Source organism: Pleurodeles waltl, chromosome 9, assembly GCF_031143425.1.
Source record: "Pleurodeles waltl isolate 20211129_DDA chromosome 9, aPleWal1.hap1.20221129, whole genome shotgun sequence".
In the NCBI taxonomy this organism is placed as follows: domain Eukaryota; kingdom Metazoa; phylum Chordata; class Amphibia; order Caudata; family Salamandridae; genus Pleurodeles; species Pleurodeles waltl.
The window spans coordinates 863,860,027-863,887,608 of NC_090448.1; the positions used below are offsets into that span (position 1 = coordinate 863,860,027).

General features: G+C 49.3%; 1 protein-coding gene across 1 annotated transcript in view; it reads right to left on the reverse strand.

The window, feature by feature from the left end:
* The window catches only part of LOC138260041 (interferon-induced very large GTPase 1-like), a 236,951-nt gene that overhangs the window by 47,551 nt on the left and 161,818 nt on the right, over positions 1 to 27,582 (reverse strand). The gene's annotated exons all lie outside the window — the stretch shown is intronic.

Below are 27,582 nucleotides of genomic sequence, written 5' to 3' on the forward strand. Positions count from 1 at the left end.
GACAACATTCAGGGCTCACCCCTGAACATGCAGTCGAGTTGGCTACCTCATTTTCATGAGTCACCCACACAAAGGACCCCCTGTCAAAAATGGAGAGGAAGCTGTATAAATGTTTGGACGCTGGGAAGAACACAAACAGTTGTCCCAAAACTGTAGTGTCTGTGGGTCGGGAGCTATGAATGTGGGGAATGGGGTCACATTGCCTGTTTTTGCAAGCAGAGAAAGGAAAAGACTGAAGAAGAGCCAATGGACATTGGCTATGCTCCCCTCTCCATATTGTATACACAGGGAATGGGAGTTGTTTATTATGCAAGTCTACATGCAAATGATCAATGAATGGGAGCGCTGCTAAACTCCGGTTGTTAGCAATTCATGGTCAGAGCTAATCTAATGCAACCATCACAAGTAGTTCCGCATAAGGTGGGGGGCATGGCCTGATGCCGAGCATGGCGGATGCTACTCCGTAAAGGTCCCGCATCCCACTCGCAAGTCTACCATCATCCTGCCTGTTTTCTGCAAGCCTGAACACAACACGCGCTAGGAGGACTGACCAGAGCCACCGGGAGCCATCAGGACTCCCTGGAGGGAGTTGTTCCCCTGCTCTGGGGGAGGATGGCCATGGGACCCGCCGGCGCAGGCTGCTCGCTAGGCCGGCAGTGGGGTGTGGGTGCTCCCAGATGGAGGAGGCTGAGGCTGGTGGTTGCTGCGCATCGGGGCTCCCTGGACAGGCTGGGGGGAGCTCGGTCTGATGCGGATAGTGGCCTGAAGTGGCAGCTGCATTGAGTGGTGGCACAGTGATGGACCGTGAACCAACAAGGCCTGGGGCAGGGGGCCTGGAGGCCCCATCTTGAGGTAAGCCGTTGCCTGGTGCGTGCTGGGGACCGCGGGGGGGAATCTCCGCAGTGAGCTGACGCGCATATGAACTTTTCCCGGAGCCTGTGACGCCTCATCAAGCCTCTGGGTGCAGCCCCCTGCATGTATTATCCCCCGGCAGGGTGCCGGACCCAAGTCAAAGACTACTGGGAGTGACTCCCTGAAAGCAAGCTTATGGGCTGCGCCCGGCTGAGACGCAGCTGTGGCTGGGGGGGATATAGATGACCTGTTTCCCGCGGGGGCTTTCCCTCTCCCCCTGCAGGCCCCCTTTCAAGGCTGGTAACGGAACTGTAGAGTATACTGGGACCAGTCTTCCAGCTCTACCTACGGCATGGCAAGAGTACACATACAGGCAAGTGAACAGGGCAGTATGATGTATTACATCAGCTCACATACAGCAACTGCAGGTCACCTGCAATTAGGTAATCAACTCGCTTCATGCCTGGATTGAGAGCCCGCAGAAGGATGAACCACACTCTTCGTCAGCTCATGTCGCAGCCCCAGCTCCTGTTTCCTTCATACAGCACACACTAAATCCAGCACCACCACACAGCACAAATGGATATCATTATGAGAAGCACCAAGACAGTGCGCGCGTTGTTGTGGCACGAGGATGTAGCAGCCCGCTGAGACCCATCTGAAGGCTCTAATCTGTCTTCTTCAGATGGTTGTGTTCCTCCCACCAATATAATTCCTCCGCTTGACAAGCTGGACCTAATCCTAAAGGAAATAAGAGACTCCCACACTGCAATGAGCAGCATATAGACACTATTGCCTCAGACATGGGTATTCTAAGAGATAACCATTGTAAATTGTCCGACAAGGTACCCACAGCTGAGAGCACCCTCACGTCCATAACTCCCCAACACTAAAGCTATCACTGATCTTAAAAGATGGATCCAGGCTCTCCATGATCGTGCGGAAGATGCAGAAGGACATGCATGACGCAACAATGTGTGGTTAGTCGGCATGCCGGAGAGTGTGGAGGATGCCAACCTGACTAAGTTCATGGAGGACTGGTTTCGGGAACCAGTGGCCCCCAAGGCTTCTTCACCATGTTTGTGGTGGAGTCAGCACACAGTATGCCATTGCATCGCCCCCTGCCACAGGGCGGTGCCTCGTCCCACAGTGGCCAGAATTCTAAATTACTGAAACCATCTACTGCAAATGGACCGGAAAGTGACACCCTTTGTTGAGAACAATGTTACGATTTCTCTATTTCCTTACTACACACTTGAGGTACAAAAACAGTGAGCATCCTGCCAATCTGTGAAAAAACAACTGCGCAAATAAGTTATACCTTGCTTTTCCCAGCCCGACTGAAAGTTATGCACAAAGGGCATTCCTTGTTTTTTTACTCTACTGTGGCGGTCTGGGACTGGCTGGAGCGGAGATATTCTGTGGCCCGTCACCAGCCAACCGAGGGTCACACCCCTAGGGATGGCCGTAAACAAGCAAGACAGAGAAAACCTTTCGCAAAGAGGAGCATTGACTACATTACTTTCACCCAGCAAGCGCGAAAGGTTGGGCGGCTGTGCTGTTTTTGGTGGCGTCGATGGAAGCTCAGCCAAAACAATCACCCTCGCACTCTTCCACAGCATCCCACTCTAACTTGGAATGGATTGCCAGCCTGCTGCTCTTTCCCATAGTAATGCTGCAAACAGCAGACAACATTATTTAACCATCACATAAATATGTCATAATCTTGCTGGTGTTAGCTGTTATATACTAATATTAATCTTAGATGCTACGTTGTCTTTAATGATCAGATTGTCTCCGGTTCTGTTACTCTACTACCTGCTTCAGAAGCAGCAGTGGCACTTACTTAAACAATGCTCAAACATGCCCTATGCTTGCTGGGGCTAAATGTTACATGTTAATAATATTCATTTAACCTATATTGTCTATGACTATTAAGATGCATCCGGGTCTGTTGCCCTGTTGTCCTAATGTATGCCTCTTTTCTATTTCTTCTGATGGTTACAATGCTACAAACATAGTTGTTGATGTTAGAGCAACTGAAAACTATGCAGAATGCTGTCTAACATTAATGTTTTACCTATTCGCGCCGGTCTTCCTGGCCCTTGAACACTATACCCATTTGTGGCCCACTTATTATTGGGGCCCTTGGGGGTGGGCAGGGTGGACCGGAGGGCTGTGTTCTTAGCAATACACCTGGGATCTTCCACTTACTCTACGGCTGTTAGACCTCCCCCCACCCCATAGCAATTGCACACACTATTTGTTACCAGTTTCAAATGAGAAATGTTTGAAGTTTTCTTTTGGTCGAACAGGTGTTTTATGTTGGACCTAATAGCTGGGGTTTAACTTTGGTGGCACCAATTGTCTACTGCAGCCATACAGCCCACTGGGAGGTGGATGGGTTTACAGAGTCCTATTCCCCTCTGTACCTAAGATCATGACAACAGTATTAAACCAATATTAGATGCTGATGTGGAAAGTCAGGGGCCTGAGTTTCCCCCACAAAAGACATAGGGCCAGATGTAGCAAAACACCAAATTGCGACTTGTAATTTGCGAGTCCCTGCGATTTGCAAATTGCAAGTCGCAATTTGGTATGCAGAAAGGTGTCTCAGACACCTTCTGCAACTCGCAATGGGGTCGCAAAGACCCACCTCATTAATATTAATGAGGTGGGTCGCAGTTTGCGACCCCATTGGAAGTATGGGCACTCACAGGGATGGTGGCCTACTGGAGACAGCAGACCACCATGTCCGTGACTGCTTTTTAATAAAGCAGTTTTTTTTTTTCTAAGTACAGCCCGTTTTCCTTAAAGGAAAACGAGCTGCACTTTGAAAAAAAACCGAAACTTTTAGTTTCAGATTTTTTCAGGGCAGGTAGTGGTCCATTGGAAAAAAAAAATCCAGTCACAAAGGGGAAGGGGTCCCATAGGGACCCCTTCCCGTTTGCGACTGGGTTACCATCCACTTCAAGTGGATGGTAACTGCATTCCATTTGCGACCGCGAATGGAATTGAATTGCATTGCGAGTCGCAAATAGGAAGGGAACACCCCTTCCTATTTGTGAGTCGGAAATGCATTTTGCGAGTGGGATCCGACTTGCAAAATGCATTTCTGTATACCGGTGAGGCTTTTGCGCCTCGCAAACGCCTTCTTACATCTGGCCCATAGAGTACTAGCACAACTACATCCCCAGAAGGCCTCCATTATCTTTTTACAGGAAACACTCCTCCCTGCACCTGAATCGGTCAGGTAAAAAGCAAAATGGAGGGGCCAACTTGTTGCCACAACATATTCAGGGTTTGTTAGGGGCGCGGCTATATGGATCCACGCTGGGGTCCTCTTTGAGATACTAGATACCAAAATTGACACCTTGGGTTGCTACGCCTTCGCACTGGGTCATCTAAATGGAACTCAAGTGGTCTTGGGTAGCATATACAGCCCTAATACTGAACAAGACGTTTTCTATAGCACCTCTCCATTCAGCTGGCAGACTGGGGGGCATCTACCATGGTTCATGGATGGCGATTTTAAAGCAGACCTGGTTCTTAACCTAGATCGCTCCTATCCACCTCTGTCCCACACAAATGTGACCAGGGAGGCCCATGCTCTCTTGAGCTGGAACTTGCATTGAAACCTGGTGGAGGTATGGAGAACATACAACACAGAGATATGGGAATATTATTTCTGCTCGACTCCACACAGCCTTCACACCCACCTAGACCATATCATTTGCCTGACCCATATGGCTGGAATCTTCTCTGATACAATTTATTTGGGCAAAATCTTTTCGGATCATAATCCCTTAGAAACAACACTACAATGGGGTTGAGTCCCCGCACCTATACCAATGTGGTATATGCAATCCTCCCTTCTGGAGGATGCAGTCTATAGAAACACAATTGGCACTACCACTGATGACTATTTCCCTATTTCTGAAGGCATGGCCTCATCACTGCTGCTGAAATGAGAGGCCCTCCAGGTAGTAATCAGGGGATTGTCAATTAACATGGCGACGGGGACCAGGGGCAAGCTCCTAAATTACCTTGCCCATATTGGAAATTGCATGGGTAAATTGGAACAAAATGTAATTGATGATCTCAGTCAATTGAAGGACTTGTAAGAGCTCAAAATACAACAGGCTGAAACACTGGAACAATCATGGGTAAATGACCACACCACCTACACCCACCACCTACACACCGAGGGGGACAGAGCTGGCACACTTCTGGCATGCATGATACAGCTTACCAGATTCCCCACTTGGATCCTAAATGTGCTCTCTCACACAGGCCAACATTGTTCCACAACACTGTCAGTGAACCAGGCATTTGCAAGAATATTATACTGTTTTATACTAAGCTGGCCCTCCGCCTGAATCAACCAAGTTCTACCTGACAAACTTTCAGCCCCCTGATTAGATAGAGAGGCCAATGCACGACTGGTGGAACCTATTACAGAGGAGGAAATCCATGCAGCGATACAGGAGATGCCTTGCAACAAGACCCCTGGGGTGGATGGTTTCCCCGTTGAATTTTACATGTAATTTGCTACAAGATTCACACCTCGATTAGCTAAATTATATGACGCAGCATATAACGCAGGTACACTTCCAGCAATGACAAATCAGGCTCTTGTCACCCCGTTATTGAAACCAGGCCATCCACCTAACTCCTTGTCCTCATATCGGCCATTATTAATCTTAACCAGAGACTATAAATACTCAGTAGGATCTTGGCGCAGAGACTACTTCCTCTGCTTCCCCAATTTATCAATGAGGATTATTGTGGATTCATATCCCGCAAAAGCACATCTCTGAACACCAGACATCTTTATCAGGTCATGGAAGCAGCCCACTCTGCCTTCTCAAGAGCGGGTGCTATTCCTGAGACTTACAACAGGCATTTATCTGCTGGAATGGCAATACCTGTTTTCTGTACTGACATTCCATATCCCTGCTGTATTTATAAAATGGGTCAAACTGTTATACGTTCACTCAACGGCCAGTGCCAAAACCGATGGAAATATCTCGCCACCCTAACCAATGTCCCAGGGCACATGCCAGGGCTGCCCTTTGTCCACCTTACTATTTGTCAAAGCAATGGAGCCATTGGCACAAAAGCTGAGGCAGCAGGGAGAATCTTGGGACATAAGGGATGAACACCAAATACACACATTCTCATCATATGCAGATGACAGGCTCATCTATGTAAGAGACATGGACAGGAATCATGTGCACATAGGGGGTACCCTCCACTGATTTGGAGCTATTTCCAGACTGCAAGTGAACCCTACCAAATCACTGGCATTCTCCTTCTGTGATGGGCTATCTCGCACTGCTACGGTCTAAATGGGGTCATACATGATCCCAGTTGCTCAACACACTTTTAAATACTTAGGAATTAATATATATTGATCTCACACTGATCTACTAGATGGCAATTTATATAGGGCCATAACATCACTAAGAGCCCAGGTAAAGTTCTGGATCACACTCCCCCTAATGGTAACAAGATTATTGTACTATTTTGTGAATCTCCTCATACTCATCCCACAGAGCGTCTTTCGTACACTGAACACACTACTGACAGAACTTATTTGGGCTACGGGTCACCGAAGTATTGGCCTCCAAAAAATGCAGCTGCCCACCGGGGAAGGCGGGATGGGAGTCCCAGACTTTCGAACCTATTGTCTAGTGGCACATCGGCAATGGCTTTCCCACTGGCTAGCGGACATCAACCTCCAGGAAATTAACTTTACGCATGCTTGCCTATGTAACAGTGAACTGCATGCGTTGCTTCAACCTGGGGGAAACGCACACCCACGGAAACTAACCCTATTGCTCCATAATGCAATGTGGTACTGGCGTGCAGCCATCCGCCAGACTACAAACACGCCACCATATGCTCCGAACATGCCCTTGGGAGGCATCCCCCCACCCCAGCGGGAACATTGTCCAGATTCATACTGTGCCACTGGGAAGACCAAGGCATCTCCACTTTGGGAGACTTGTTCGAGGAGGGTGTGCTGATCCCACATCACAAGTTCATGACTCGATTCCCACTGCGTGGGACTCTTTTTTTTACTCAGGCTAAAATATTACAATGTATACGATGGCATTGACTAACACCGGGGAAGAACCTCAGATGCACACACTGGTATCATCACTCTACAACATGGGGTCGGGTTGACACTTGGGGCCAGATTTAAGAAAAGCAGCACTACAATACATGTAGTGCCACTTTTCTTGCAGCCACTTGTCGCCCCCTACCATCACCATGTGTGCGCCATTTTTAAAATACAGCGCACTATGGTGTAGGGTAGGTGGCAGAAATTCTGACGCTATTGATGTATTGTTCAGGGTTAGCGCCAAGATTTTGGCACTAACCCTTAACATTACATAAGGGCCCACTGAAAACAATGGCATGCCCCTTTTTAATGCCTGCTCTTAGACATTAAAAGGGCTGGAAAAATGACGCCAAGAAATCTCTTAGATTTCTTTGTTCCTTTTTTTTCTGCCCCCCCCAAACTGGCCCCCTTTGTGTACATTATACATGCCGCATGCATAATGTAGCGCAAAGGGTTCCAAAGTGGCGCAATGCGTGCAATGCGCCACTTTGTAAATTTGGCACAGGGAAAAGGCCACCTTAGCCTCATAAAAATTACACTAAGGTGGCGCTAAAGTTGCACTAGGCCCTCTTAAATCTTGGCCTTGCTGAGATGGCTACACAGAGCCTAATGGCACACTTACACATATCCCTGGATCCACTGCGAGAAAAGTATGAATCGCCCACTCCATGACAAAAAATGGAAAATTATCACGGAATATGCAGACCATATCCTCCGCAACTCATGGTTCAAGTTTGTACAGCATACAATATTTCATAGAGCATATTTAACCCCACGTAAGGTACATGCTCTCTTCCCTTCTGCAGCATCCACCTGCCCACTCTGCCATGGAGAGGATGCAGATCTTCTACACATGGTTTGGGCCTGCCCCTCCTCAAGACCTTTTTATGAAAAAGTCCATAAAGCACTGCGGGCAGTAATGGTATTACTACACAGGGACTCAACTGAACACTGCATTTTATGGGTATATCAGAGACCCCAGCGTAGCAGCGAGATTTGCAGAACTGGCCTTGGTACTAGCCAGGCGTCAGATTACTAGCCACTAGCTAAATCCTTGTGGGAGGCAGAGGTGATCGGGGGGGGCAAAGCAGAAAGCGCTGCACTGCTCCGGGAAGAATATAGAGGATGGCAGAAACGTCCCATTTCTGCGGCCTGGGATTTGATGCTAGAACAATTTAAAAGACGAGGTAATGTCTAATACAATGTCAGATTCTGCAACTTGTCTGCTGCAAACATGTATATCATGAAAAAAAAAATATCAGCTGTTTTTAAAAAAAATTTTTTAAAATAGTTCCATATAACTGGGGATTTATTGCATGGATGAGGACATGAAAACCTACCTAATTACCCATTTGGTTTAAGTAATGTTGCAAAACAAAAGAGTCTTGTTGAGGTAGGAAAACTATTGACCCTACCCGAAGAAATCATTCTCGATATTGATAATCCTTTCTTCTTGATCTCTTACAAGACAATTGGAAGTCTTTATCCTCTGATTATGTCCCCTCTATCCCAAATAAAGCTCTCCTTAAACTTAAACCCGAACTGTGGGTCCTTGACAGGAAATTTAGAACAACGCAGCTGAATGATAGTACATTGATAAATGCTTGGCAGTCTGTCAAAACCCAAAAAGGTGTTCTCAGTCCTCTTTATCCCAGATTTACTGTACAGCAGGGATTGTTATATAGGATTGCTTGTGCCGCTGATGAACCCCAACTGTTGGTACCTATTGATTTTAGGGAATAAGTGTTACGGTTTGACCATTTTCATCCGTTGGAAGGTCACTGTGGTGAAGAGAAGGCCAGCCATGCGATCTTGCAAAAATTTTATTGGCCTGTTATATATGCGGTAGAAAGCTGGTCTGGTGTGTAGTGGTTACCTATGGTACTAACTCCTTATACTAGGTCCAGGATTCCCAAATTAGTGAAGTTTAGGCAGTGTCTAGAAGCTAGGCTCTCTAGATGTAGCTGTGCATGAGCAGCCAAGGCTTATCTAGGAGACATGCAAAGCTCATGGAATACCACTATAGTCACATAGTACTTACACACATGAAAGAAAACACTCAGGCCCTCATCATGACATTGGTGGTAAATCCCGCTTACCTACATGCCGACTGCCGCCAACATAATGCCACTGTGGTGGATAACCGCCAAGCATATTATGATACACACATACCAATCCGTCACTATACAGCCACACACACAAGTCCACCAGCCCAAAGGTCAGTGATAAACTGTCGATAGCAAAACCCACACCTTTACACCAACAGAACTACGCCCACAGCATTATGACCCGCGAATCACCACGGCGGACATTCAATGGCGGTAAACCATTGGCGGGACATACCGCCACGCTCAAAATACACACACTCAAACAAAACAATACCACATTGGAAAATTCAAACTACACACACCTGACACACATACACACACGACACCCACACCACTATAAAACACCCACATTACCCACAACCCTTTACGACTAGAAAGAATTGATACCAGAGAAAGACAGCAGAGAAAGACAGCAAGAGCACACACACAACCAGAGCCACATAACATCAACACCTATACACCACCCATGCACTTTTCACCACACACCCCAACACATCACCCCACACACTCTTACCCACACCACTCACACTACACCCATGGCACCACAACGACACCACAGATTTTCTGAGGATGAGCTTAAGGTCATGATGGAGGAAATCATTCAGGTACAGCCACAGCTATTTGGATCACAGGTGCAGCAGACATCCATTTATAGGAAGATGGAGCTATGGTGGAGAATGATGGACAGGGTCAATGCCGTGGGACAGCACCCAAGAACAAGGGATGACATCAGGAAGAGGTGGAACGCCCTACGGGGGAAGGTACGTTCCACATCAGCAAGACACCAACTAGCTGTACAGAAGACTGGCAATGGACCCCCACCTCCTCCCCACAACTAACAACATGGGAGGAGCAAGTCTTGGCAATCATGCATCCTGAGGGCCTAGCAGGAGTAGCAGGAGGACTGGACTCTGGTAAGTCAAATCTCTATTACTATATCCCCCCACCTGCCATCACAAACCCCCACCCCTACCCTCACTCCCATCACTTCACCACCTCCCACATACCCCACCATCACAACCCACTCATCCCAATACCAAGCCCCGCATGTAACACCAATGCTTGGACACCCCTCACAGACCTGCATGGACACCTATCACCACTGCATGCACACTGGAGACAATCACCTAGCCCAACAAATAGCCACTCACTCAAATGGAAATCTGCCAGGGCAACCACAACCATAGAGGGCAACACACCCATGCACATGATGTCACACGAAGAAACAATAACACTGCATTTACATCCCCACAGGTCCCCCAACCGGAGAAGAGGTGCCAGCAACATCCAGGCCCTTCCCGCAGAAGAGGCCCACAGTGATGACAGCAACTCTGCTCGGCTGGATCACCAACCTGGCCCATCAGGGATCTCCAGACAGTTGGTTACCCAGGCCACACTCTCACACCACCACAGAGCCTCTCCGCTCAGGAAACACCACCAGAGCACCCACCCAGCAGGCCTATTCCTCTGTCTCCAGGACACGTCAATCAGCAGTGTGTCCACCACTTCAGGGACCCCAAGCAACCCTACAAACACAGGACGATCAGGGACCTGGGGTCAGTGGCAGTGGGCACATGGTTCGGGGGCAGAGGCACAGGACAACAGGGAAGCTGGTAGGACTGCTGTGCGACAGGTGGAGGACAGGCCCAGGGAACCGACTGTCCAGGAAGCACTCACCGTGATCCTGGGAGCATACCACCATTCCCAGGACACGATGGGCCAGATAATGGACAAGTTGCAGGAGAACATGTGGCTGCAGGAGAGACAGTACCTAGGGATCAGGGAGGACTTGAAGGACATCAACACCACCCTGGTCTTCATTGCAGGGGTGCTGGCAGAAATGGACAACACGATGAGGGAGGCAGGGCACCCCACCAGGCCTCTGCCACTAGCCAAACTGATGAGCAGCCCTCCAACTCCACTGCCACTAGTGGACAGGAGGCCCCGCCACAAGACCAACAGGCCACCAGCACCCCTCCCTCTGCAGAAGGAGAACCACCCTGCAAACGTTCCCTGCGATCCAGGCAGAAGCCAGAGACTATTGCCAATACCCCGCCAGGAAATAATACTCTCCAGATTGTCACCCTTGTGTCCCACTCTGTCACCCTTGAACTGCCATTGCTCCTCTTCCTATGCTCCTTTGGGCAATGCGCCCTTGATACAAATAGACTGGACTCCAACCTGAACTTTCCTCCATCATCCCCCCAGCCCACTGCACATCCCCTTCTACCTCTTAGCACTTAAATAAACACCCTTTGAAAAAATACAAGTATCGAGTATGTCAAATGATTTAAGTATGTATTAGTTTAACAAGGTTTAAACATTGAAAATCAACTGTACAGAAATGTGTACATAGGAATGGCCTGCAGTTGGCTGCAGTCAACACACCAGGAGCGATAGTGGGGCACTAATATAGAGATGCCAAAGGGTACAGTGAGTGGCCATAGAAGTGGGAAAGCCAGCCTGCCAGTGACAATGTCAAACACAAAACTGTCAATTAAATGTGAAGTTACATTGTTTTACCTGTGTGTCATTGGAAGTATTGACAAATTATTGCACTTCTGTTGTCCTCATCCTCATCCTCCTCATCTTCACTGTCCACACGGTCCCCTGCTGCCACACGGTCATCTCCAGCCTCCTGCAGAAAATGCACCTGGTGATGTAAGGCAAGGTTGTGCAACATACAGCATGCCACAATGATCTGGCAGACCTTCTTGGGTGAGTAGTACAAGGATCCACCTGTTAGATGGAGGCACCGAAACCTGGCCTTGAGGAGGCCAAAGGTCCTCTCTATCATTCTTCTTGTTCGCCCATGTGCCTCATTGTAACGTTTATCTGTTCTTGTCCTGGGATTCCTCACAGGGGTCAGTAGCCATGAGAGGTTGGGGTAACCAGAGTCACCTGCAAATATCGATGGACAACTGTTAGCCACACACCAACCCTTAGGGCCAAAACCCTACCCATACACCAACATCCACTGGGTGGGAACCAGGGCTCACCTACTAGCCACACCCTGTGCCTCTGGAGTTGAGCCATCACATATGGGATAGGATAAAAGCATCATGCACAGACCCAGGGTATTTTGCATTGACGTGGGAGATGTACTGGTCTGCCAGGCACACCATCTGCACATTCATCGAGTGAATGCTCTTTCGATTTCTGAACACCAGTTCATTTCGTTGTGGGTGGGGGACAAATGCTATATGTGTACCATCAATTGCCCCAATAATGTTGGGGATATGTCCCATTGCACAGAAATCAGCTTTCACTGTGGTCAAATCCTCCACCTGGGGGAAAATGATGTAGCTGCGCATGTGTTTAATCAGGGCAGATAACACTCTGGCCAGCACTATTGAGAACATTGGCTGAGACATTCCTGCTGCCAAGCCCACTGTCACTTGGAAGGAGCCCGTTGCCAGGAAATGGAGCACTGATAGCACTTACACAAGAGGGGGGATCCAGGTGGGGTGACGGATAGCAGAGATTAGGTCAAGCTCCAATTGGGCTCACAGCTCTGTGATTGTGGCCCTGTCCAGTCTATAGGTGAGGATAATGTGCCTGTCCTCCATTGTTGCCAAGTCCACCAGGGGTCTGTACACAGGGGTATGTCTCCATCTCCTATTCATCTGCAGCGGTTGCAATGGTGAGCAGCTGGTCAGTATCTCTTATTTCCAACCACTACACTTCAATGCAAGTCGTGATAGTAACAGTATTTTGTTGGAGAGGTCCAAATGGTCCATACGTGTACTGTGACGCAGTTAGGAGCCATGGCCTGCACCCCGCCCCGAAATGGCATCCGCCTGTCCTGTTTAGAGGGACAGGTGGAAATGAGGTAATTCCGCTGACGTTGTGCGCCGTTGCGGGAGGCGGTCGAAAACCACCCTGCAACTCCTCATTGGTTAACATTGGCCCTATGGGGTAGAGTGGCCAATCGTGATGTACGCCGGCGGTGACTGTATGCACCGCCGCGGATGTCACTGCCATTTTCTATCTGTTCACTCACTTGCTACCTGACCTTCAACAGGAGAGGACCTACACTGCGAGTGCTGCTGTGACCTGTGTCTGGAAGTGACCATGGCTCGTGTCACTTGGGAAAGGGCCTCTGCTTTTACCTCAGCGGAGTTGGAGGGACTGGTAGATGGGGTCCTACCCCAGTACCGAATGCTGCATTGGCCTCCAGACCAACAGGTGGGTACAACATGAGTAGGATGCATGGGACGTGAATGCATTGAGTGCTGTGTGTAAAGGCCTCATGTAGGGGGGAGGGGTTGGTGGATGGGCCCTGGGCAGCATGCTGCATGTATGCTGGGCCATGTCTGTACTAATGGGGATGGGAAGGGGCATGGTGGGCCATGAGTGTAACAGGCAGGACGGATGGACTAGTATCTTTTCCTGTGTCCATTTACCTGCAGGTCAGCGCCCATCAGAAAAAGGGAATATGACGTGCCATTACCAAGGACGTGCGGACCCTGGGGGTCTATGGCAGGCGGAGCACCCACTGTCGGAAACGGTGGGAGGACCTGAGACGCTGGGCACGGAAGACAGCGGAGGCCCAGCTGGGAATGGCCTCCCAATGAGGAAGGTGTGCCCGTCGAACCCTGACCCCCTGATGGCCAGCATACTGGTGGTGGCCTATCCGGAGCTGGATGGGCGTTTCGGGGCATCACAGCAGCCAAAAGGGGGTAAGTACAGTGCCCCAATATACAACTTGCGCATGGTGGGGTGGTATCCGGGTGGGGGATGTGCTCCTGTGGGTGCCCCAAGGCCAGGCCTGACATTGCAGAGTAGGTCCCATGTAGGTTCTGATGTAAAATACCTCCTACCAAGCTAGTAGGCATCCACTACAGGGCAGGGGTCTGTGGGTCTCAGGTATGCTACAAGTGGCATTAGGTGTCCCTATTCATGGGCTGGTGACTTGCATTGTGACTGGTAGTGCATTGCATAGTGTGTAGGGCTGTACCATGTGTGTGTGTGTGTGTGTGTGTGTGTGTCGTGTACGCCAACGGTGGTGTTGTTGCCGCCACTGACCAAGTGTATCCTTTTTCTCTTCCCCCTTTTCGTTTTGTCATCCTGTCCTTATGTGCAATAGCATCATCTGGCAGAGGAGCTGAGGCACCGGCGACGGAGGGAGCTGCATCCCACAAGGCCCAGGAGGCCGAATCCACCGACGGTGAGGGCACCAGTGGGACGGAAGGTGAGGGGAGCACTATGACGGACACAGGAGGGGACAGTTCTGACACAGATTCCTCCTCTGATGAAAGCTCCAGGGTCATGGCGGGCACCTCTGAGCCCACCCCAGCTACAGGTACAGCCGCCACCCCCCGTACCAGCACTGCCCTCCCAGCAGCCCCTCAGCATGTTTCCCGTGCCCGCTCACCCAGGAGGGTGGGCATCTCCTTCACCCCAGACAACTCAGGCCCGGCCCCAGTTAGCCCTGCTGCCCTGAGTGAGGAGGCTATTGACCTCCTGCGATCCATCTCTGTTGGGCAGTCAACCATTGTGAATGCCATCTAGGGGCTGGCAGCCCAAATGCAACAGACAAATGCATTCCTGGCAGGCATTCACAATGGCATGGTGGCCCAACATAGATCAATCCAGGCGCTGGCCTCCTCTCTGATGGCAGCCATTGTCCCTGTTTCTAGCCGACCCCCTCCAACTTCCTCTACCCAATCCCATTCCCCTGAACCCCAACCTATCCCAAGCACACAGTCAGACGAACAGGCACCCAGGACAACACACAAGAGTGGACATGGCAAACACAAGCACCACACTTCATCCTACAGGCACTCACACAAACACCATCCAGATGCAGACATACCAACATCCACTGCCTCCACCGTGGGTCCCTCCTACTACTCGTCCACCTCCCTCCCAGTTGTGTCTACACTCACACCTGCATGCACTACATTCTCATCCACTACCCCCATCACCAGCACACCTTTCAGCACATGCCCCTCACTGGCAGTCACCACCCCCACTTCCATGCACACGTCCCCTGTGTCTTCTCCCACTGTGTCTGTGCCCCCTCCTCCCACAGTACACAAACGCAAGCACCCAGACACCCAACAGCCATCCACCTCACAACAGCATCCAGCCAATGCACCTGCACCCAAACACAGCAGACAGACACCTCCTAAACCACTCCCTCTACCTCCACTCCCAAACCATCTCCCTCTTCCCACCCCAATATCCCTGAGAAGCTTTTCCTCTCCACCTTTGACCTCTTCCCTAGCCCTCCCCGTCCCTCATGTCAGGCCAGGGTGGTCAGAACCCAGCCAAGCACCTCAGCCACCCAGTCCAGGGGCAGAGTGGTGTCCACAGCTACACCACGTGGGAGAGGATCCCGGACACCAGGCAGCCACACTGATAGGGTGCCTTCCCCAAGTGCTGCAAGGAAAGGCAAGGAGGCACCCCCAGCTGGTAAAAGGAAGGGCAAGGAGGCATCCCCAGCTGCTGCCAAGAGCAAGGAGGCATCGCAAGCTGCTGGCAGGAAGGGCAAGGGGCCTGCACCAGCAGGCAAAAAGAACAAGAGGCCTGGTGCTGGGACTCAGTCGGAGCCCCCACCACGAACCATGGTGGTTCAGCCATCCGAGGCTGAGCCTCCCCCCACCAATCCCAGCACCGCCAATAGCACCACTGCCAGCAGCAGCAGCCCCAGTGGGCAGCTGTCCGAGTCTGCAGGGGATGGGCTGGAGCCTCCCCCCACCACTGCCAGCACCGCCACCAGCACCGCCACTGCCCCCACTGAGCAGCCATCACTGCCGGCGGACAGTATGTAGTCCTGCATCCATGGGCATTGTGCGGCCTGGCCACTGCAAATCCTGTGGGTCTGACACCCAGATAAGAGACTGTGACCTTGCACTCCCCAAGATCTGCATCACAGGGCACAATGCCCCCTCCAGAACCAGTGGAAGAAGCCATCAATTCACCCCATCCTCCCCAGGATGAAGCACACTGGGCACAATGCCCCCTCCAGAACCAGTGGAGAAGACATCTACTCAACCCATCCTTCCCAGGATAAAGCACACTGGGCACAATGCCCCCTCCAGAACCAGTGGAGAAGCCATCCACTCACCCCATCCTTCCCAGGATGTAGCACACTGGGCACAATGCCTCCTCCAGAACCAGTGGAAGAAGCCATTCACTCACCCCATTCTTCCCAGGATGAAGCACACTGGGCACAATGCCCCCTCCAGAACCAGTGGAGAACCCATCCACTCACACCATCCTTCCCAGTATGAAGCTCACTGGGCAAAATGCCCCCTCCAGAACCAGTGGAGAAGCCATCGACTAGAGAGACTGTGGCCTTGCACTTCCCAGGGCAAGTCAGTTGGCAAATCACCCACTTGAGAGACTGCGGCCTTGCACTCCCCAGGACCAAGCAGTGGGCAATTCACCTACTTGAGAGACTGTGGCCTTGCACTCGCCATGACCAAGCAGTGGGCAAGTCACCCACTTGAGAGACTGTGGCCTTGCACTCCCCAGGACCAAGCAGTAAACAAGTCACCCACTTGAGAGACTGTGGCCTTACACTCCCCAGGACCAAGCACAGGGCATGTTGGCCCCTCCAGAACCAGTGGCGTTGTACCATCTTCCGGCTGAGGTGCCCCCCCATTCCCCATCCCCTGAAGTGCCTGTCTAATTTCAACATGATGCCCCTGCAGTGTTCTCTCTGTGTTGTTGCAGGAGTGAGGTTGGGCCTTGGACTTTGTGATGTGGCCCTGTGGCCCACGGACATTGAGGACTGGGCTGTGTCCCTTGCATTGTAAGGAAAATGTCACTTACCCAGTGTACATCTGTTCGTGGCATGAGACGCTGCAGATTCACATGCTGTGTACATCCCGCCATCTAGTGTTGGGCTCGGAGCGTTACAAGTTGTTTTTCTTCGAAGAAGTCTTTTCGAGTAACGAGATCGAGGGACTCCTCCCCTTTCGGCTCCATTGCGCATGGGCGTCGACTCCATCTTAGATTGTTTTCCCCGCAGAGGGTGAGGTAGGAGTTGTGGATATAGTAATAGTGCCCATGCAATGGAGTAAATATGTATGTACATAATGTGGTTTAAAGTGATATATTTACTATTTTACAAATGTTCAAGATCAACTTAACAACGGCTACAGGCTCCCGGGGAGGTGGGAGGGCGCATGTGAATCTGCAGCGTCTCATGCCACAAACAGATGTACACTGGGTAAGTGACATTTTCCGTTCGATGGCATGTGTAGCTGCAGATACACATGCTGTGCATAGACTAGTAAGCAGTTATCTCCCCAAAAAGCGGTGGCTCAGCCTGTAGGAGTTGAAGTTGTTTGAAATAAAGTTCGTAGTACTGCTTGTCCTACTGTGGCTTGCTGTGTTGTTAACACATCCACGCAGTAATGCTTGGTAAACGTATGAGGCGTAGACCATGTGGCTGCCTTACATATTTCGGTCATTGGTATGTTTCCTAGAAAGGCCATGGTAGCACCTTTCTTTCTAGTTGAGTGTGCCTTTGGTGTTATAGGCAGTTCTCTTTTTGCTTTGATATAGCAGGTTTGAATTCATTTAACTATCCACCTGGCAATGCCTTGTTTGGATATTGGATTCCCTGTATGAGGTTTTTGGAAAGCAACTAACAATTGTTTTGTTTTGCGAATTTGTTTTGTTCTATCAATGTAGTACATTAATGCCCTTTTGATGTCTAATGTATGTAATGCTCTCTCAGCTACAGAATCTGGTTCTGGAAAGAACACTGGTAGTTCCACTGTTTGATTTAAGTGGAACGGTGATATTTGTTCGCAGAACTACCTTATGCTTGTGTATCTGAATAAAGGGTTCTTGCATGGTAAATGCTTGTATTTCACTTATTCTTCTTAGAGATGTGATGGCAATTAGAAATGCTACTTTTTCACGTTAAGTATTGTATCTCACATGAGTGCATGGGTTCAAAAGGTGGACCCATGAGTCGTGTTAAGACAATGTTGAGGTTCCACGAAGGAACTGGTGGTGCTCTTGGTGGGATAATTATTTTCAGACCCTCCATAAATGCTTTTATGACTGGGATCCTGAATAATGAAGTTGAGTGCGTAATTTGCAGATAAGCTGAAATTGCGGTGACATGTATCTTAATGGATGAAAAAGCTAACTTTGATTTTTGTAAGTGTAGTAGGTAGCTTACGATGTCTTTAGCAGATGCGTGTTATGGTTGAATTTGATCATTATGGCAGTAATAAACAAATCTTTTCCACTTATTTGCATAGCAATGTCTTGTGGTTGGTTTTCTAGCTTGTTTTATGACCTCCATACATTCCTGTGTAAGGTCTAGATGTCCGAATTCTAAGACTTCAGGAGCCAAATTGCTAGATTCAGTGACGCTGGATTTGGGTGTCTGATCTGTTGTTTGTGTTGAGTTAACAGATCTGGTCTGTTTGGCAGCTTGATATGAGGCACTACTGAGAGGTCTAGTAGTGTTGTGTACCAAGGTTGTCTTGCCCAAGTTGGTGATATTAGTATGAGTTTGAGTTTGTTTTGACTCTATTTGTTTACTAGAAATGGAAGGAGAGGGGGAAAAGCGTATGCAAATATCCCTGACCAACTCATCAATAATGCATTGCCCTGAGACTGAGCCTGTGGGTACCTGGATGCGAAGTTTTGGCATTTTGCGTTTTCTTTTGTTGCAAATAGATCTATTTGCGGTGTTCCCCATCTTTGGAAGTAAGTCTTTAGTATTTGGGGATGAATTCCCCATTCGTGGATCTGTTGGTGATCCCGAGAGAGATTGTCTGCTAACTGGTTCTGAATTCCTGGTATGAACTGCGCTATTAGGCGAATGTGGTTGTGAATCGCCCAATGCCATAGTTTCTGTGCCAAGAGACACAACTGTGTTGAGTGTGTCCCTCCCTGTTTGTTCAGATAATACATTGTTGTCATGTTGTCCGTTTTGACAAGAATGTGTTTGTGGGTTATTATAGGTTGAAATGATTTCAGCGCTAGAAATACTGCTAGTAGTTCTAAGTGATTTATGTGAAACTGTCTCTGCTGATTGTCCCATTGTCCTTGGATGCTGTGTTGGTTGAGGTGTGCTCCCCACCCTATCATGGAAGCATCCGTTGTGATTACGTATTGAGGCACTGGGTCTTGAAAAGGCCGCCCTATGTTTAAATTTATAGTGTTCAACCATTGAAGCGAGGTGTATGTTTGGCGGTATATCAACACTAGATCTTGAAGTTGACCCTGTGCTTGTGACCATTGTGATGCTAGGCACTGTTGTAAGGGCCGCATGTGTAATCTTGCGTTTGGGACAATGGCTATGCATGAGGACATCATGCCTAGTAGTTTCATCACTAATTTTACCTGTAACTTTTGTTTTGGGTGCATGGCTTGTATTACGTTTTGAAATGCCTGTACCATTTGTGGATTTGGAGTGGCAATCCCTTTTGTTGTGTTGATTGTTGCTCCTAAGTATTGTTGTATTTGACACGGCTGTAGGTGTGATTTGTTGTAGTTGAGTGAGAAACCTAGCTTGTGAAGGGTTTCTATGACATACTTTGTGTGTTGTGAACACCGTTCTTGCGTATTGGTTTTGATTAACCAATCGTCTAGGTACGGGAACACATGTATTTGCTGCCTTCTGATATGAGCAGCCACTACTGCCAGGCATTTTGTAAAAACTCTTGGCGCTGTTGTTATCCCGAATGGCAACACTTTGAACTGGTAATGTATTCCTTGGAATACAAACCTTAAGTACTTTCTGTGGGAAGCATGTATAGGTATATGGAAATATGCATCCTTGAGGTCTAGTGTTGTCATGTAGTCTTGTTGTTTGAGCAATTGGATCACGTCTTGCAGTGTCACCATGTGAAAGTGATCTGATTTGATGTAGATGTTTAATGTTCTGAGATCTAATATAGGTCTTTGAGTTTTGTCTTTTTTGGGTATGAGAAAGTACAGGGAGTTAACTCCTGTTCCTCTCTGATGAATTGGTACTAGCTCTATTGCATCTTTTTGCAACAATGCTTGGACCTCCAGTTGTAAAAGATCCATGTGTTGTTTGGACATGTTGTGTGTTTTCGGTGGGACATTTGGAGGGAATTGTAGAAATTCTATGCAATAACCATGCTGTATAATGGCTAGGACCCAGTTTTTGTAGAACTTGGTTAGTCTCCCCCCCACTAGTGTTATGTGTTGGGGATTTGTGACGTTGAAGTCACTGTTTATTTTGTGGAGTTTTGGGACTCTGGAACTTCCCTCTACTCTTTGGGAACTGCCCCCCTCTGTATTGTCCCCGAAAACTTCCCCGCTGATATTGACTCTGATAAGTGGGTCTTGTTTGTATGGTTGAGGGTTCTGTGCTCTGTCCCCGAAACCCCCCTCGAAACTGTGTTTTTCGAAAAGTGCCTCTGCTCTGTGGGGAGTAGAGTGCGCCCATGGCTTTGGCCGTATCTGTGTCCTTTTTAAGTTTTTCGATAGCAGTGTCCACCTCCGGCCCAAACAACTGCTGTCCGTTAAATGGCATATTCAGCACGGCTTGTTGTATTTCCGGCTTGAATCCTGATGTACGCAGCCATGCGTGTCTCCGTATGGTCACTGCTGTATTTACAGTCCTAGCAGCTGTGTCAGCTGCATCCATTGCTGACCGTATCTGATTGTTAGGGATACTCTGTCCTTCCTCCACCACTTGTTGTCCTCTCTTTTGGAACTCGTTGGGCAGGTGTTCTATGAAATGTTGCATTTCGTCCCAATGAGCCCTATCATACCTAGCCAGCAAGGCCTGTGAGTTGGCAATGAGCCATTGGTTGGCTGCTTGTGCCGCAACCCTTTTCCCCGCAGCGTCGAACTTGCGACTTTCCTTGTCTGGAGGTGGTGAATCTCCTGAGGTATGTGAGTTCGCCCTTTTGCGAGCTGCCCCTACTACCACTGAGTCTGGTGTTAATTGCTGCGTGATGTACACAGGGTCTGTTGGTGGCGGTTTGTACTTTTTCTCCACCCTTGGAGTAATGGCCCTGCCCTTCACAGGCTCCTGAAACACTTGTTTGGAGTGTTTCAGCATTCCCGGTAGCATAGGGAGACTCTGATACTGGCTATGTGTGGACGACAGTGTATTAAATAGAAAATCATCTTCTATAGGTTCTGCGTGCAGGGTGACATTATGAAACGCAGCTGCTCTTGACACCACCTGAGTGTAGGCAGTACTGTCCTCAGGTGGTGAGGGTCTCGTTGGATAACAGTCGGGACTGTTATCTGATACAGGTGCATCATAAAGATCCCATGCGTCGGGGTCATCTTGACTCATTGCTGTATGAGTGGGAGACTGCATCATTGGTGGAGTGGCTACCGGTGATGGTTGTGGTGAGTGTTGTGGAGATGGTGGCGGAGTTACTTGTCTTGCCACCTTTGCTTGTGGCTGCTTGTCTTTCTCTTGGAAGGCAAGTTTCCTTTTAATTCGAATTGGAGGGAGAGTACTGATCTTCCCTGTGTCTTTTTGAATGTGGAGCCTCCTTTGAGTGTAATCTGGCTCCCCTGCCTCTAGTTCCTGTCCAAATCTGTGTCCTTGCATCTGTGAGGACAGGCCCTGTTCCTCGGTGTAGGAACTCGATTTCGGCTCCGAGGCCGGATGTTTCGGTATGGAAACCCTTTCGGCAGTCTTTTTCGGCTCCGAAGACACTTTTTTGCCTTTCGGCGTACTGATCTCTCGGTGCCGACTCATTTCAGTGCCGCCCTCTTGGTGTTGAGATTGCTCTGACCCGGTGTCTCGGGGTCGAGCCTGTTCTGTGCCGGTATCTCGACCGGAGTCGGATGACTTCGACACATGCATGCCCTTTTTCGGTGCCGATGTTCGGTCACCTATCTTTCGGGTTAAGCCATGGCCTGCTGGCGGTGGCGTCCCCTGGGCTTTAGTAGTTTTTCCGTGAGTTTTGTGTTGTGACGTCTTACTCACGGTTTTCGGCGTCTGTTTGGCTTCGACCTCATCCGAGTCCGAATCCGTGATGGAGAAGGTTTCTTCTTCTTCTTCCAAGTGTTGTTGTCCTGCCGGCGCCGACGCCATTTGTAGTCTTCTTGCTCTTCGGTCTCTTAACGTCTTCCGCGACCGAAACGCTCGGCAGGCCTCACAGGTATCCTCTTTGTGTTCCGGAGACAAACACAAATTACAGACCAGATGCTGATCTGTATAAGGATACTTGTTGTGACATTCGGGGCAGAAGCGGAATGGGGTCCGTTCCATAAGCCTTGAAGACGCACGCGGTTGGGCCGACCAGGCCCCGCCAGGGAATCGAAAACACCGAAGGGCCACCGGGGCTCTTCCAAATTCGGTGTCGATCTGTTGTAACTAACCCGATACCGAACACAAACAATACCGTCAAATTTTCTGAGATTTAACTAACTTTCCGAACCGAAACGCGGAGCGAAAAGGAACGCGTCCGAACCCGATGGCGGAAAGAAAATAATCTAAGATGGAGTCGACGCCCATGCGCAATGGAGCCGAAAGGGGAGGAGTCCCTCGATCTCGTGACTCGAAAAGACTTCTTTGAAGAAAAACAACTTGTAACACTCCGAGCCCAACACTAGATGGCGGGATATGTACAGCATGTGTACCTGCAGCTACACATGCCATCGAACATATGTATATACTTTTTGATTTGGATGCATGAATTTCACCTATATTTATCTTATTACAGCCTTTTTACACTATAGGAGTTGTCCTTGCATTATTCCTGAGGGCACGGGTGCATATGTTATGTTAGTGCATCTGGGTGTGTGTATGGTGTTGGGGCTGGGGGTGTTGCGTGTCACTCTCTTTTACCTCCTCTATCCCCTGTGTGCTAGGCGGCAGTACTCACTGTGGTCGTCTTCGCCGGCATTGGTGTTCGTAGTGGAGCAGAAGGTAGAAGAGCATGGGGAAGACATGCAACTCGGGCTCCATGGCGGCATGTTTCTTCCTTGAGTGTCCAGAGGTGAGTTGTTTCCCTTCTGTGCAGTGTTTCCGCCAGGCTTTTGATGGCGTTGGTATCGCCCCGGCAAAGGTGGCGGATAGGTGAGTCATATTACTGTGGGAGGGTCCATTGTCTTCCGCCTGGCTGTTGCTAGTTACCGCTGTGGTGCCTGTTGATTTCGCCCTGGCGGTCAGTGTGTTAAAGTGGCTGTCTGTCTGAGCAGTGGTCATAGTTTCATATTCTTTACCGCCAGCATGTTGGCGGTATTACCGCGCTTTATCTACAACCGCTAGGGTTGAAATGAGGGCCTCAGTGTTACAAAAATAAAGATACTTTATTTTAGTGACCCAATTACCAAAAGCACTAGATAGGCAACTCTCTAAAGGGAGGTAAGTAAACACACTAAATATGTACACTAGTAATCAGAAATGCATAAATCACAATAGAAAACAGTGCAAACAATAAACAATAGTGACCCTAGAGGTAGCCCAAACCATATACTAAAAAAACGGAATGTGAATGCAGGAACCCCACCCAGGTAAGTTGAATCTGTAGAGAGGAGCTGGAGGAACTAGGAACCCCAAAAGGAAAGTACCACAGTGCCCCACAGCGACCAGGAAGAAAGGTGTAAGTTACTGGTTTTTCCCCAAACCACCAAAATAATTCAAAAGAAGAATAATGCACCACGTAGACAATACTGCAAGAAACCAGTGGTGGATTCCTGAAAAGAAAGATCTGAAAAAGAAGGGGACCAAGTCCAGAACTCATAGAAGTGTCTGGTGGTGGCAGGAGCCACTACCCACCAGTCTGTGGTTGCAGGAGTTGGTCGACAGTAGGACGAAGACGGTCTGCAATGCAGCCCTGGAGCCGGTGAAGAGTTTATGGAGGATGCAGTCGACGTCCCACGCCAGATGGAAGATTGCAGTCTGTCTATGGCATTAAAAAGCCACCAACAAGCCTTGGCAAACACAAGAGTCGCGGCAGATGAAAAGTGGAGCTGCTGGGCGCCAGCAAGGTCCAGGGGAACTCAACCAATGGAGGGGAGTCCTATGGGACCCTCAGCAATGCAGAGTCCATAGAAGAACAGGCAGCCCCACAGGAGACCCACTAGAAGAGGACCCAGGAGTCCCAGAGGAGCCCATGCAGCACAACTGGAGAAGGGCCCCACACCGCAGGAGAAGCACACAGAGGGTGGTGCATCGCAGGGAAGAATGCTGGGGGCTGGGGCTACACGGAGCCTGAAGATCCCTTGGAGAAGAGGCCAACAAACCTTGGTAGCTGCAAGAGATGTGGTGCACAGGGGTACTGTTTTGCGTCGGAAGGCAAGGGCTTACCTCCACCAAAGTTGGAAAGCTGGCAGAGGACCACACCAGACCACCACCCATGATGCAGAATCCAGGAAGCTAAGGATGGGGGAGATCCACGCAGCCGGCCCTCGTTCACTCCAAGGGAGATTCCTTCTTTCGTCTTGTGCAGACTGAAGACTTGCTGCTCTCACGATGCACAGCCAGGCAAATGTTGCAGAAGCTAGAAGGAGCCAGAGAAACAATGGTGCAGGGCAAAGTTGTTGTTGAAGGTGCAGATTGTAGGTTCCTGTGGAGTCCAGTTGCGGTTCCAGTGGCCAGAAGTCAAAGTAGATGGTGCAGAGAAGTCCTGTTGTAATCTTGCCCATTGAATCTGAGGACCCACCCAAAAGGGAGACCCTAAATAGCCCTAGAAGGGGGATTGGTCACCTAGCCCGGTGACCACCTATCAGGAGTGGGATCTGACATCACCTGCCTGACCTGGCCACTCAGATGCTCCCAGAGGCCTCTGCCCACCTTGGGTTCAAGATGGCAGAATCAAGGGACCCTCTGGAGGAGCTCTGGGCACAACCCCTGAGGTGGTGATGGACACACAAGTGGTCAATCCCCTTTCCATTGTTCAGTTTTGCCCAGATCAGGGACTGGAGGTCCCTGAACTGGTGCAGACTGGTTTATACAAGGAGGGCACCAAAGGTGCCCTTCAAAGCATACCAGTGGCTTGGGGAGGCACCCCTACCAAGCCATGTAACACCTATTTCCAAATGGAGAGGGTATTATCCCGCTCTCCCAAGTGAAATCCTTTGTTCTGCCTTCCTGGGCTTAAGCTGATCAAGCAGCAGGAGGGAAGACACCTGTCTAAGGGGTGGCAGCAGCTTGGGCTGCCTGGAAGACCCCAGAAAGCTGGTAGCAGTAATAATGGGGGTCCTCTAAGGAGCCCCCACAGTGCATGGAATCATGCTTCCAATACTGGCAACAGTATTGGGGTATGATTCCCAGATGTTTGATACCAAACATGCCTAGGTTTGCAGTTACCATTAAGTAGCTGGACACAGGTAGTGACCTATGTCCAGTACACACATAAAATGGAGTCTCTGCATTCACGAAGTCCTTGACAATGGAGTTGGAGTTTGTGGGGGCACCTCTGCTCGTGCAGTGGTGCCCTCACACACAGGTACCTGCACCCTACCCTCTGGGCGAGGAGGGCTATTATAAGGATGACCTACAGTGAGCTGGAGCAGTGATCTGTAGTGAAAAGGCAGGCCTGCAGATAAACTTTGCATTGGCTCCCCATGGATGGCATAATACATGCTGCAGCCCATGGGGGACCCCTTGGTGCCCAAATGCCCTGGGTACCTGGTTACCACATACTTGGGACTTACATAGGGGCACCAGTATGCCAAATGTAGGGTGTTTGTGGTCCAAGCAACCACATTTAAAAGGGGAGAGCCTAGCCACTGGTTCCTGGTTAGCAGGATCCCAGTGAACACAGTCAAAACATACTGACAACAGGCATAAAGTGGAGGTAACCATGCCAGAAAGGGTACTTTACTACATATGCCCATTAAGGAATAATGTAAGACCAGTGAGGTCTGTCAGAAGAAAAATCCCTATAAACTACCCGTAGTACTATTTCACCGCTTCCATAAATTGCAAAGCCTTTCGATGGGTCAGGGATAGATTTGATAGGCCCCTTGCCTCGTTCCACCAAAGGATTGCAGTATGCCCTAGTTCTCATGGGCTATGCCACGCAGTACCCAGAGGCCATGCCCCTGACAGCCCTAATAACTAAAGCCATAGCACAAAATCTAATTGAAATATTTTCCGTATGTCTTCCTGAGAGAACTCCTTAGGGACCAGGTAATGCCTTTTGTCTCCAGACTGATGAAACAAATCTGCGAACGATTACAGATAAAACATCTAAAGACCTTGGTATACCATCCTCAGACCAACAATCTAGCAGAAAGATACAATGGCAATCTGAAATTAACATTAAAGAAAATGTTGGCTGTAAATGGCAGAGACTGAGGCTAGCTTCTCATTCTGGCTCTTTTTCTCCTCCGAGGACAGGTACAGAGTAGTCTTGGTATGTCATCATTTGAACCCCTTTTCGGTCATCCACCCCATACCCTCCTGAAAAATCATGAAGGAGGCATGGGAAAAGGATGCCAAAAATTAAGCAGGAGCTTTGTTAGATCATTCAAATCAGCTTAAATCCCACTTGGGTAAACTGAGGACCCTAGCACAAAAGAACCAGGAAAGGAGCCAACAGAAACAGAAATATTTTTATGATAAAGGAAAGAGGTGGAAAGAATACCAGGTAGGGTCCTCGTCCCCTTACCCACCTCTCCGCAAAGATGAAAGCAGAGTGGCAGGGACCTTATAAAATCACAAAAAGATTAAGTCGAACCACCTATCGCATGTAGGTCTCCCCAGGAAGGAACAGACCTACCATGTTAACATCCATAATAAATGGTTAGGGCCACTCCCTAAACCACTACAAACAGTAATAACTACATTCACTACTGTACACAAGCTTGCTATCAACCCTGACCTTCTTGACACAAGAAGGGAAACCTCAGCGATCTCTTAAAGTCATTTACAAAAACTTGTCTGACTTACCAGGGAGGACCCACCTTGCTGTACATTCCATTCCCGCAGAGAAAGGTGTAGTCCTAAAACACAGACCCTGTAGGGTCCTGGTGGCAGGATGCCAGGCCCTTCAAAATGTAATAGGCCAAATGCTGAAGATGGGAGTCATAGTGCCCTCTACCAGTGATTGGTGTTCTTCCATTGTATTGGTATCTAAACCAGATGGTAGTATCCGTTTCTGCATCTACTTCAGAGAAGTAAACAGGGTTTCCACGATAGACAGTTACCCCCTGCCTTGAGTAGATGAACTGATTGAGCAATTAGATGAGTGTAAGGAAATGCCTCCTTGGCAGGGTTACCCCCGGACATTTTGCCTTTTGCTGATGCTAGTTATGACTGAAAGTGTGCTGGGACCCTGCTAACCAGGCCCCAGCACCAGTGTTCTTTCCCTAAACTGTACCTTTGCTTCCACAATTGGCACAGCCCTGGCACTCAGATAAGTCCCTTGTAAATAGTACCCCTGGTACCAAGGGCCCTGATGCCAAGGAAGGTATCTAAGGGCTGTAGCATGTCTTATGCCACCCTGGGGACCCCTCACTCAGCACAGGCACACTGCCTCCCAGCTCGTGTGTGCTGGTGGGGAGAAAATGACTAAGTCGGCATGGCACTCCCCTCAGAATGCCAGGCCAACCTCA